Below are 12,698 nucleotides of genomic sequence, written 5' to 3'. Positions count from 1 at the left end.
TAACCGCGCGAAAGCACGCGTTTGGAGAACTTGAAACGAGTGGTCTAGTTATACGTGCGAGTATACACGCGATAATCGTACTTTGTTGTAACCGACTAACTCCACGTTGGCAGCGTTCCCTTAAAAATCAACGATGGCCAGGCAAACGATCCCGCGTAATCTTAATCTTCGCGGACGGAGGAAGAAAATTGTCGTTAAGCATAGCTCGAGCACAACTCCGTGCATACGACTACACTGAAGAAACACGTGAGATCTGCGAAGACACGCACACCTGCTTAAGAGAAACTATAACCAAGTTGCAACGTTCAAGCTCATTTCTTTGATCTAATCAAACTTTCTTCCTAAGGGTGTCAGGGAAACACATTTGACGAGCGTTATCAAAAAGAGACCATCCCTTTCTTATCCTTTTTCCTCGATCTGCCGATTGCGTGGGACAAAGATACAGAAAGATAGAACACAGTGAACTGGTTCTCCTATCGAGCACACGGAAAACCGTGCCGCCTTTTCGCAACCCCTTTTTCTCCGTGATAGAAAAAAAAAGACACACACAACCGGCTAACACGAACGTTCTTTTATCTCGGCCGTTTCCTTCGAGTTGATCCACCGGCGACGAAATGCCGGCTGATTTATAGCGACCTGATTTCAGCCCCCCCCCCCCTCCGCCAGAGATTCACCGTTTGTCCGGTTTATTTACGGTCTGAAAAAAGCTGAAGCGTTCCGGACCTCGCTTAGATAATTCGTTATTTATCCGGATACACGAGCTACGTACGAGCGAACCACGCCGTTTTCATCCTTTTCATCGAATTGTCGCGATTCAATGACGCGCGGCGTTTTCCGGTCTTCAAAGCAACCGGCGGCTATTTATCTCCGGGGATCGAATGACCGGGTCGCGCCGTTTCCGGTCCTCGTGCCAACGAGATTTCCACCGCCAGGAAAGCGAACCACGTTGCATCGCGACGATTCTTCTCTTTTCAACGTGGTCGCTGTATAAGAAGGTGAAGAGACGACGAAGCCAGTGAAAAGGGATTGCAGAGGAGAAGGATCGTGGTTAGAATCGTCGTCGACGTACGCTTTAGGGGTAAGGAAGTTTGAAAGAAGACAGAAAAAGAAATGGCTCGGGGTAAGGGTGACGAGTAAGGGTTGTATTTTCTAAAGACGCTTACGCTTCAGCCAGCCGCGAAGTCACGGCGAGGAAACCAGGCTGCCGTCTATATTTACTCATTTTCTTTTGGGCGTTTGTCAAAGGGAGCGTCGTCTTGGTCGTCGCTCGGCGTAAAAATGCGCAGCTATTCCGTCTTGCCTAAAGGCTTAAGCTCGCATGCGGTAATCCACACACCGGTTCCAGCATCTCGTTTGGCAGCTTGGCTGGCTGATTCTCCCTCGATGCCCCCGCACACCTAGGAAATTTCGTTTAGACGCTTCGGGTTGGACGCGCGCGCAAAGGAAACGCAAGACCCGCTGTGGAATCTCGCTTACTCGAAAGGAAAGGGTCGATTTGAGGAATCCTTGTCGACAAATAAGGGATTTTTCTATTTTTGGTCATTCGATCGTTTCGCGTTATTCATTTTTCTATTATAGAAATTTATTTATTAGCTATCAGCGTTGGTTGCATTTCCATATGTTTAAAATATCAATGAGTAGTCGAGCTTAAAATATCCAAGATTTTTGGCACCCATTGCAACAATAAAGTTATTGCTGCGTCTAGCAGATAACGATTTGTGTCTATTTCTACTTAAGATGATATTATGATAAACCCACTGATCCATTCACTCGTTGATCACCAATGTAATAAGCAGGCTTTTCGTATGATTTTATGTTATTTATATACCTAAGGAAATGAAAGCCGCTTCGTTAAATATAACAAATGCTTCATTTTATATATTGCGAAAATGAAACGTAATTCGAGGAAAACGTAGTTTGTAAATTCTAAAATTTTATTAGATCGATGGCAACGTCGTGACGGAACATTCTGTAGGAATCTTAAATTGGTTTCTTCTGAAACAAAACTCTTTGTTCTTATTTTCCGTCTTATCTGAGACGTGAAAGAAGATGAGTAATAGGGAAAGCTGTTTCTTCTTTTTTGCCAGATTTTTTATGTCACTGGGATGAATGCTAAGGAAGTTTTCGAGGGGGAAGTCTTCTTTTTGAGAACGATTCGTCGTCGATGACAGGAGACTGCGTCCCGTATATTCGAGGAAATAAATGAATAGCAAGATATAAGAGGATTGATTCGGTTTCTTTCACTGTAAAAAAATGATCGCAATTTGCTTTAACGGGTAGAAATATGTAACACGGTACATTTTCATACAAAGAAAGATCGATTTATATTTGGGCGATAATGAGTGAGAAGGAGAAAGGGAAAGGAATTTCGACGAATGGGAAAAAGTATCAAGATCGTGATACGACGTATAGTATCCGAAAGAATTCGAAAAGAAAAGTAGAGACGTGTCTCGGACGATACTTGTGCAAAAATGGCCAAACTTAGAAGTTTCCTCGAGTTCTACTGCTTTCCTTGGCACATTCGACTCGTCCACGCTTTAACTATTTCCGTCTTGCTCCCGCCCATAAAAATCGCTCCTACTGATTCTCAGAAAGTCGACGAACTGATTTAAAATTTGGCACGATTTCGTGGAAACTCTTATCTTTGCCAATAATATCCATTTCTATTATGCCGCGCAATAATCCTGGTTGTTTAACGCGTCCCTCGAGGATCGGACAACCTGGATTCATAAATCAGGGCCGAATTAAAAGAAATCCTAAGAAATCCTGTATAAATCGTGTTTTTTTGCGCGAGGAGACGGCAGTTTGGAGCCAAACGGAGGAAAAAGCGGTGCGAAAACGGGCGAAACAAGAGCAAGGAACTCGCAACGATCCAGGGAAAACGTCAAGGAGAGGTTTTTCTCGTGGAATGTCTGGTCCTCGCGAGCCCTTCTTAAAGTCGACGTGTTCGCTAGACATTTTTTTGACGGAAGGATACAAAGTATCGTGTGAACGAATCACTTGAGAATGCTAGAGAACAATCCTGTTAACTTCGTGTGTCCTGATAAAGGACGATCGATCTGGAATTTGGACACACAGAATTTTCTTCGTTCAATTTCAAATATCAGAAACTTGCAAACTTTGATTTGCGCATCCTCGTACTTTCACTAACTAGATTCAATCTATAATCTCGTTTAAATTAATTAGGACGCTCGAATGCAAACTACTTGAAATCAAATCGTACGATTAATAAGAGCAGATGTAGAAACTAGAACGGATACTTCAGTTGCATACACCGAAGTCATTTGAATCCAAGCTATTTGAACCACGTTGTCAGTGCGAACTAGGTATTTTATTCAACTTGAAATATAAATTCAATTTGCTAGACAATGCTATTTTCAGTTTCGTACTTGCAGATATTAGACTTTTTGATTTCGGGTTTCTTCAATAGTATACACGATACATATGTGCATCAAACGTCTTGCAGCTTCTATGTGCATTTTCTGATTAGTTTTAAACTTTGCGAATGTAACCATGACAGTGGTTCCTCGTACAGTGCTAATGTGATTTCAGAATGTTCCATATAACACAAGCGACATGTGAATAATTTAAATTCATATAAATACGTATAATTACATTATACAACGAACGATAAATTACCATAACTGTCTGAACGACGATTAGCATCAATTTAACTAACACTAGCGAATTTTAAAGATACATTGCCGCTAACGTAGTTCACTCAAATTCGTCGACGGTTTAATATTTCATTAGACAAAGACACTGTCCCTCGTTCGAGAATCTTCGCGAGATTACACTGAGGCCATCCACTTTGGACGCCGCGGTGAACGTCGGTCGAATTGTATTTCGGATTCGCGGCGAAGTTAGGTGGTCTGCCGACGTCAAGATCGTATTTCGATCAAGCGCTGGAGAGACGAGCGAGACGCGGTTTTATGTGCTCGCCTGGCGATAAAGAAAATATGCCGCGGCATTCCTTGCAAATATTCTTGCCAGCTATCTTCGAGATTACTACGATAGAACGTCACTGCGCGGACACACTTGGCTAAAAACCGAGATACACACGCGATTCACCGATGGATTTTGTTGCTACTCGAAACTTCCTCGCGTGCATTTACGTGCCAAGAGCGGTTGCCGGATTGTAAAGTTACCACTGAAGGGTCTGCGGTGTCGTATGTTTCGTGAAAACTTGCTGCCTCTGTTTCTCGAGATTGAAGTTAGCTTAGGAGAAGCAGCGGGGTATTCACTTGCGAGCCGTTTCGTTTACGAATCGATGTTGAAAGGATCTACCGAGGAAATGCTCAAGTCACAATTGCACTGGTTTGCAGATGTTTTGGAAATTTGGTCGATGAGATCGATTCACATATACGAAACGAATTTTTATGATCGTCATCTTACATACGTTGCACTCTCCTTAGTCGAAATTCTTTGTCAACAAACTATTCATTCTATTCTGCAATGAGATCATTCGAGCTCTTAGAGCTCTTAGCTCTTAGCCGAATTTCTCGTACTTAAATGAATTCTATAATAGTCAGAATAGATGATAGTGCGACTATTGTTACGTTTGATGAATAAACTAGAACATTCCAGTGAGATTCGTTATTCTTTGTCCATTCATCATTGATACATTGGGCCTATTATCTTGTTCATAACTAATGAATTCCGCATACTGTTCGCCAATTCACTTTTAGTGCATAACTAGAAGCAGAATTTATCCCTGGTATTCATTGAATTATATATTTCCCGCTTCCGCTAAATAAGGAACTCGCATTTATCTACTAATACTCTACCAATCTATAGTGCTAATTACCGCGTTAATGGTAAATTATTTGCTGTATTTTTCTACATATACAGCGATTATATCGCCTTGTTACGAAACATTATACAACTAAATAGACTAAATATTTTACAATTGCAAAATAGAAAAGAAAGAAATGCTAAGACATCGGTTTTCTCGGATATTTTAAAATGCTGGCAAAATATTTTATGGAAATTATTCTATCTATGGCAGCATTGGCGAACGTAGGCTGAAACAGCAGAATCTGAAACAGTTCGTTACCCTCGGTCAAAGAATCGTTGCCCATTCTCGAAACGAAAGCGATATCCCAGCTAGGGGTTAGGAAAAAATTATGCGGCTAATCAAGAATCGCGAGTGTCGTTCTCCAGCCGATGTATCACCGAGGATCCGCCGCAAGAAATGGCCGGATCGCTCGAGTCTCGGGTCAAGGGGTGGTTTTAGAAGGCAAAGGAGGGTGGCTGGTACGTGGAGGGCAACCACGGCCCACATCCGACTTTATGAAGCGCCATCACTCATAGAATCTTCGCCGCAATCTTTCGTGAGAATCCCTTAGAGAGGCTTGCACGGGGAGAAAAATGTCCGACGGTTTGGAGAATCGATGAGTTTGCATTAAACATCTCCAACCTACCTCCGAAAGTCCGGAGAGAGGATACTCTCTTTCTCTCTCTCTCCAAAATGATAGCCCTGCATAGCCCTACAGTTCCTCAGGAATCACGAATCCACGCTTCCAAGAGGTAGAAGGTATAAGAACAGTGGAGCGAGTTTAGAATCAGGAGAACCGAGCTACCTAAGAACCAACCAGGACTATGTAGGCCAGGCACGTGCCATTCGCATTGTTAGGAAAATGTTTCACCACTGGTGAAAGGGCTGAGAGAATAGAATCCTGCTAGAAGAGGTTCAGTTTGGAGTATGGAGAAGGAGAGTTGTAAGTGCCACGTATGGAGCGTTTTATCTGTCGATGAGGATGGTGATTCAATTAAAATTCTTTAATTTCGAAATAATTGAATCTTGAAATGTCGAAATCTTTGGAATACCGAACTTCCTGACCTGCGAAATTTCAAGTCTTTAAAATTACAAACTTTCAGATGCCTAGAATTTTTTAATTTCAAATCTCTTTTAATTTTCAAACTTCCGACATTTTTAATTTTCAAATTATTGAGATTCCGATTGCTCCACTTCCTGAAATTCTTCTAGACAAAATTACGAACCTTCGAATCCTTGAAATATCGAATTTTCAAACTTTCAGAATTTTATATTTTAAAATTTCTTATCTTCAAACCTTTGACATTTTAGATTTTCAAAATTCCAAACATTCAAACCTTTAGATCTTCCAAGTAACGGATTCTCAAATCTTTGAAATTTTCAATGTCCAATTCTTTGAATTTAAAAAATTTTGATCCACGAAATTTCTTGTTCCAATGCTTCAACGTGAATAGGTTTCTGTGTATTTTAACCAAGGGTAGAACTGTGGAATATTTTTTACAAAATCGTACGATTTGTTTGGTAGAGTATACATATATGTGATAAAATGCATTAGCGGAGTTTCAGCTACAAAGCGCAAGCCATCTATGGACACAATGTTCCCAATCGATATATTTCATTAAAAGCGACGGAAAAGGAAGATATTAATCAAGGAATATTTGAAGAGAGAAAATACCAGCTAGAAAAATATTTCTCGTTCCACTGCACACTAAAAACGAGCCAGTTAATAATCTTCCTTTTTTCTTTTTACAACATCCAACCGAGATACGAGATTGTTAGGTTCGCATTGCTGGAAAATTGACTTCGAAAAAAGGTCCACTATTTTCTTCTGTTAAAATGATTAAATAATGTTGTGGTTGTTCTCTTGAGTTTATGATTCTAATCACATAAACGAAATGCTCGAAGAATTTACTTTTATAGCCTGGTGCTCCGATCGTAGAAAATTTAGGAAATTATTGTTTAATTTTTTAAAATAATTAAACCTCTAAGAATTATTGACTCACGTGGTACCTTAGACTAGAAAGAGTCGTGTGCTTATAAAACTCTATAAACAACTCTATAAAAATTACTATAACTTATAATTAATATAATTTTCTGTTATTTAATGAATTGGGAAAACGTGATAGGATTTTCAAAGAACGAACTTGTGTAGCTACTCGATGTAACTTAAAACCCTATGGAAATACATTGCCTTTGAATTTAACAGTACAAAATTTTATTCGGTTGATTATTACCTTAGCAATTTAAAATCATTATGTTATACTCTGTCCCTATAAAACGTGTAAAAATTTTCGAATAATATATCAACGAGTAACTTGTGTCAGATAAAAATAAATTTGGTGGAACGATTCTCCAGTGTTTGTAACGAGTTGCCATGCCAGTTGGTATCTATCATGCCAGTTGGCTCATCCCACAAATGCCTCTGTTCGCGACATTTTCTATGGGTCGTAGCTCAGTCACGTAGAAACGTAATGTGTATCGTTTACGTGTCCCACGGTATTTGTTCTTCCATTTCTCGAACCGTTCGTGCTATGTACCTTTACGCTATTATCCGTGGAACCGAATGTAAACGCGTGGACCGCGCATAGTATACGATGCCCAGGAGAATACGTTCATTTTCATCGAATGTTGGGAGGGGGTGGGGGGGAAGCGGCTTGCATTCGATGCGATGCCAGACAATGCTTTTTAATCGTGCGCCTCTTTTTTCAAATTGAATATCCATTGGCGATATACTTCCCACAAATTGTACCTGGACTATTCCATAATGGGTTTGATATATGCCGATATTTATTAGCTGTTGTAGCAATACACTGGGATTCGTAGTACGATTGAAGTCAGAGACATTCTGTCTCATAAAAATTCATTCATTTACTTCTCTCAAATATGCATTTATACCGTATTTATTTGCATATACACAAAAACTGCAAGTTATCACTATTTTATCGATGTAGAGGACGCGGGTCGGTTGGACTATAAAAATACGAACCTTTATGCGAATTCTATTTCTGCTTTCGGTGGAAGAATAATAAACATGTTTCGTATAAAACAGGAAAAGGGAGAGGGAGAGGAAATATGGAATTGAAAAAAAGAGAAACAGGGAAGAAAACGATACGAAAGAAAGGAAAAAATAAATAGATGTGAAATGAAAGCAGAGAAAAGGAAAATGGGGTAGAAACGGGAGAAGGACAAAGAAGGAAGAGAAGGAAATGGATTTGGGTTAGTTTGACTTGCAATTACACAGATGAGACACCATTAATACTATTTCAACTCACTGTTACTTCCTATCGAGCAAGCGTATAGTTACTCAACAAAAATCGAGCGGTCGACGACTCCATCAGCCATAAATTGTTGATTAATTCAGGAATCGTCCGGAGACTTGTTTCGAAAGTAGAATAAACCGCGGAATTTCTTGAGATCCCGGAGGCGGGACCCCGGGGGGCCGTACGTGTCCTGCGGGTCGAAAGTAAGTAAAAAGTAAAACGAGAAAGGCAGCGGGGAAGAAAAACGAGGACGCCGAAAGTACAAGGCTCGCCCAGAGCAATAATAATATCGGAAAGGTCGAGCTTATACTGCGGCGAGGTTTTCCCGATAGTTCGAACCTGGCGAACTTTCTGCCAAAGTTGCGAAGCTTTAAAGCGAAGGCTTTAACGGGGCTTCGCGCCTCGCGAAACTCTTCTTTCCTTTCCTTCTCCCGTGGAAACTCGCGTGAAGGAAGAGGAAAAAGGACAGCGAAGAAACTGAAGGAGGAAAAGAAAGGGTTGAGAATAAAAAACAAATTGGAAGAAAGAAATGATAGGTACAAGAAGAATGCTACTGAAAGTTCTGCTCATATATCGATCTTAAGACGCGCTCGAAGTTCATTTTCTGGTGCACTTGACTGTTCCACGTTCCCTTTGGAATTTTTATTATTCGCTGTATTTATCTTGCCGATCGAGAGTGGCCGGATGGAATAAATTGTTTTGGAAATGAGCACCTACGAATCGGCATGTGAGAGCCATATATCCCCCACTGGCATTCGCGAATCGAGTGAACGTTTAATTCGTTCTCTACGAGCACCCCTAAATAGGCTTTGTCTGTTGTGGCCAACTTCTCGAGCGTTAGCACGGGATATTCATGCCCGTTTATTCGTGCCTCTGCGCGAGTCTCGCCTGGCATGGACGCATTTAATAATTCATTCGGATTAATGCGAATTGCACTTGAATACATAAAGATCTCGCCGCGTGGACGGATTCATATTTGATCGTCATTTTAATTGGGCTTGTTTTCAGTTCGCTGGAAGTATCAACGCGTGTTAATCCCTGTTATGTCGTTCTGGTTCGACGAGACGCAGTCACTAGAACGAGCTAGTTGAAAAAATCGTCAACCGTTTGTTATCTTCGAATAGTATATTACTAGGATACTATATCGATAAATATTTAAATGTACATGTAAATGGTTAGAAGCAAAATGGCGAAAATGGGCAACTACTTTTCCAGTTGCACCTATACTGTTGTCAATTTAACAATTTAAGAAGTCATACGATAGGGTTTCACAGTAATTCACGTTGTTTTTATCGATTTTAGAGTAGGAATGTTTTTAAGGAAACATAAAGGAAACAGCGATTCGAAACATTTGGCTGCTAATGTATACGCTCTAGCTGACGAAGTTTGAATTTCAAAGCAAAGAGGCATAATTATTAACCCTTTGCACTCGAGGACTTTTTCGGCCGGGCGTAGCAGCTACTCCGGATGATTTAGCGTATACGTGACGCGTGTCTTACAGCTAGTGTAAAATAATTTCGTGTACAAATTAACTTACAAAAACATTATATTCTAATAATTTATCTATATTTACATCTTTGAAAATATGAGTTTGTAATATTAATGTAGTATCGTGGACAAAAGACCTAAGATATCGGCCGAACCATAAACAATGCCGCGAGAGCCGCGGCATCGTCGGGTACATCAATGTGTCGTCGGTTCTTTTTAAGTGGATAGTTTCGTGGAAAGGGCCTGCGTGACCCTGGCCACGGGCGTTTCGGGACATGTGTCTCGAACGACGGGAAAAGACAAAGAGACGTTAAAGGCAGTGTTAGTTGAGAAGCCGGAGAGGACGGATGCAAAAGGTGTGCAGAGTGTGAGTTGAGAAGCGAGAGCGAGCGAGTGTAGAAGCCGAAGAGTGTGAATCGGGAAGTCGGAAGCCGCGTAGGAGAATAAGACGTACGACAGCATTGTAATCATTTCGTTGCTTCGAATATTATTAATTAAATCAAAACATCATTACTTGTCCTTTCCTCTAAGACCCATTAAGATACTACATTAATTTCTGTATTTTTTTGTATGATAACTTATAAAGCACAACAGTTCAAAATCAAGTTCATCTTCATTTGAGCTAATTTCACTTCCGAAAACCACTTTTTTAGGGTTTCTAAACTATAATACTTTTGCCATGGTCGTCGAATCCGAACTAACGTTCGAGACGTTGTTTCAATACCATAGTTGAACCATAGTTTCGAAGGGATATGAGATTAAATATTTTATCTCCATTTTAAAGTCTAACACTTTACACTTCCTAACAAAGAATACAAAGAGCTAAAGAACCAATTTACGAACCAATATTGCACTCTCATCAATTGGAGATGTCGAAATCTAGCATAAACAGGAACTATTGTCTCTCGCTCGCCACTGGAGACGCAGCACAGAATGCCGTGATGACTGAAAGTCGCCTCTCGGGTGCAAAGGGTTAAGACAGCAATATTTGATCATTTTCAAAATTACGATATTCTGAGGAGCGATATTTTGAACATTTCGAAAAAGCTGAAAAGATACAGATTTAGCTCCGAGAACAGATATAAATACAATTTTGCTATATTAATTAACAACGTACCGAATTTTGAAATTGCTTTCCTCTAAAAAGAAAAAGAAATGTGACTTATCGTGTCTTTCCCCAGTGGCGCTCGAATGTTTTCTACCCTCCAACAAATAGAATGTCGATATTTGAACAATACAGTCGATATAGAGTCAGAGAGACGCCGGATACAATCTCATCGAAAGAGCAACCGAAGATTTCGATCACGTCGAAGCGTAATGGTCAGTAAATAACAAATGACCCATGTCTGGATGGGAGGGGCAGTCATCATCCTTCATCGGAGTAATAGTCGAGGAGATGCTTTGGAACTTTTGTGAGCGGGCCAACGAAGGCGCTCGTCGTTTCCTTATTCCCATTCAAGCGGCGCGAAGGGGAAACTTTTGCCACCGATTCCGGGCCGAAGCTTCTGTTCTAATTTCCACTCGATGATAAATCGGTAATAAGTCTGTTCAACGGCTGCAACTTTTCTTCTCTCGCCTTCATCGTAGAGCGTTGCTCCGTGGCTTTCTTACTCGACGAACAAACATACCATTGGTTCTCACCGAATTTTTCTCGCGCGTCTTCCTGGCCAAAGCAACGCGCTTGTTTACCCAGTGGAATTCTCGCCGATGGCAAGTGAAAATTGCGGGATGCTTTCGTTGCAACATTCATCGATTATTCATTCAGGAATATCCGATGAAACCTCGTTTTCCGTAACGCGATTAAACAAACGCTTAATTTGCATGCCACTCGAGCCGAAGTCCACTGGAATTGGAAACACAGAGAAACATATACGAAATCCTCGAACGAATCTACTTTTGTATCCTGTTGATGTACAGCATTTTCTTCATCTTTGTGTGAGTATAGTTTAACATTAAAGTACAACCAGTCTCGGATCTACATAAGATGATAGGTTCGAAGTGAAATAAGCAATGAAATATACATAATCGTCTTTCGATCCCCGAAGAAGCTTTAGGAAATGAGTCGTATAAGGCTGTAAACAAAAAAAAAAAAAAAAAAATCTTAGAAAGTTCCAAGAGAATGCAGAATCTAGCTTTCGTCTCTAGTCGTGTTATAAAGCTTTAACAATTAGTCCTAACACATGTAGCCGTAGCAAATTGTAAACGTTGATCCTCAAAATAGCCAAATGCCTCGCCACGTACAATAAACTCGCTAACGCTGGTTACGTAATGTAATGGTTTCCTGATTGGAATTTCCTCGAGTCGATCCGTGCTCGATTTTGTACCCTCCCGCCTCCCCCACTCGCAATCGATTTGCGTTAACCGAACAACGTACACTGCCGGCGATGTTTCGTTACTAACGAAAAACAAATATCAGAGATATTTTGTTGCAACGTATCGATATCATAAAGAATTTGTTATTGTTTTTTCGAATGGCGGAACGATTTGATGAACTGTGCAAATTTTACGAGACGTGATGAATGTTCGCAAAATGTACAACACAGACGTGTACGCTGTTATTTATTGAATACAAAGAAAGATTGCGTATCTATACGTATCGCGTGATGGCAGAGTGTTCACATTTGAAAATTTTATTAAAAAATTGTATTAAGGAACGAAACAAACGTCACAGATTTCTGTAATTTCATTGTGACAGCTACACAGTAGAGAAAGTTTCGATCAGACTTGAGACTACGTTCGTTTTAATTAGATTTTTCAATACAGGCGGACAGACATATTTACGTTCGAATCTTCGAGGACGTACTTACACCGCCGTTTTGGACATCCTCGCGAGACCCGGACGTCCGTGAATTTAACCGCTGACTTAGCTTGAGATACGACGTTCCCTCGATGCACGCTAATGGTCTTCGAAAAGTTTAATCTGTACTTGGGATATCGTATGCATTAGCGACGTACTTGTATTATAAACTTGGTTACTCTTACGCGGCAAGTTTGATCATCGATACAACTTGAACGTTACTGGAATATCGTTAACGACACGGTAATCGGTTCTCAGCTGTTCCTTTCAGGTGCTTGATGAAACATATGATCCTATAATACATAGGGTGCTGAAACGATAGGAATGTCACGTATAGAATTCGAACATGTTTCATTCACATTGAGAAAAATTCTCA

The 12,698-nt window shown here is 40.4% G+C and overlaps 1 protein-coding gene and 1 long non-coding RNA gene across 11 annotated transcripts in view; one reads left to right on the top strand and one right to left on the bottom strand.

Annotated features, from left to right (window-relative positions):
- LOC100648766 (basement membrane-specific heparan sulfate proteoglycan core protein) overlaps positions 1-12,698 on the top strand; it is a 249,112-nt gene that overhangs the window by 60,612 nt on the left and 175,802 nt on the right. The window lies entirely within an intron of this gene.
- The window catches only part of LOC105666372, a 31,986-nt gene that overhangs the window by 10,807 nt on the left and 8,481 nt on the right, over positions 1-12,698 (bottom strand). The window lies entirely within an intron of this gene.

The sequence above is a fragment of the Bombus terrestris genome, chromosome 13 (genome assembly GCF_910591885.1).
Source record: "Bombus terrestris chromosome 13, iyBomTerr1.2, whole genome shotgun sequence".
NCBI classification, from domain to species: Eukaryota; Metazoa; Arthropoda; class Insecta; order Hymenoptera; family Apidae; genus Bombus; species Bombus terrestris.
The sequence above is the reverse complement of the archived record's forward strand: the minus strand, read 5'-3'. Positions and strand labels throughout refer to the sequence as shown.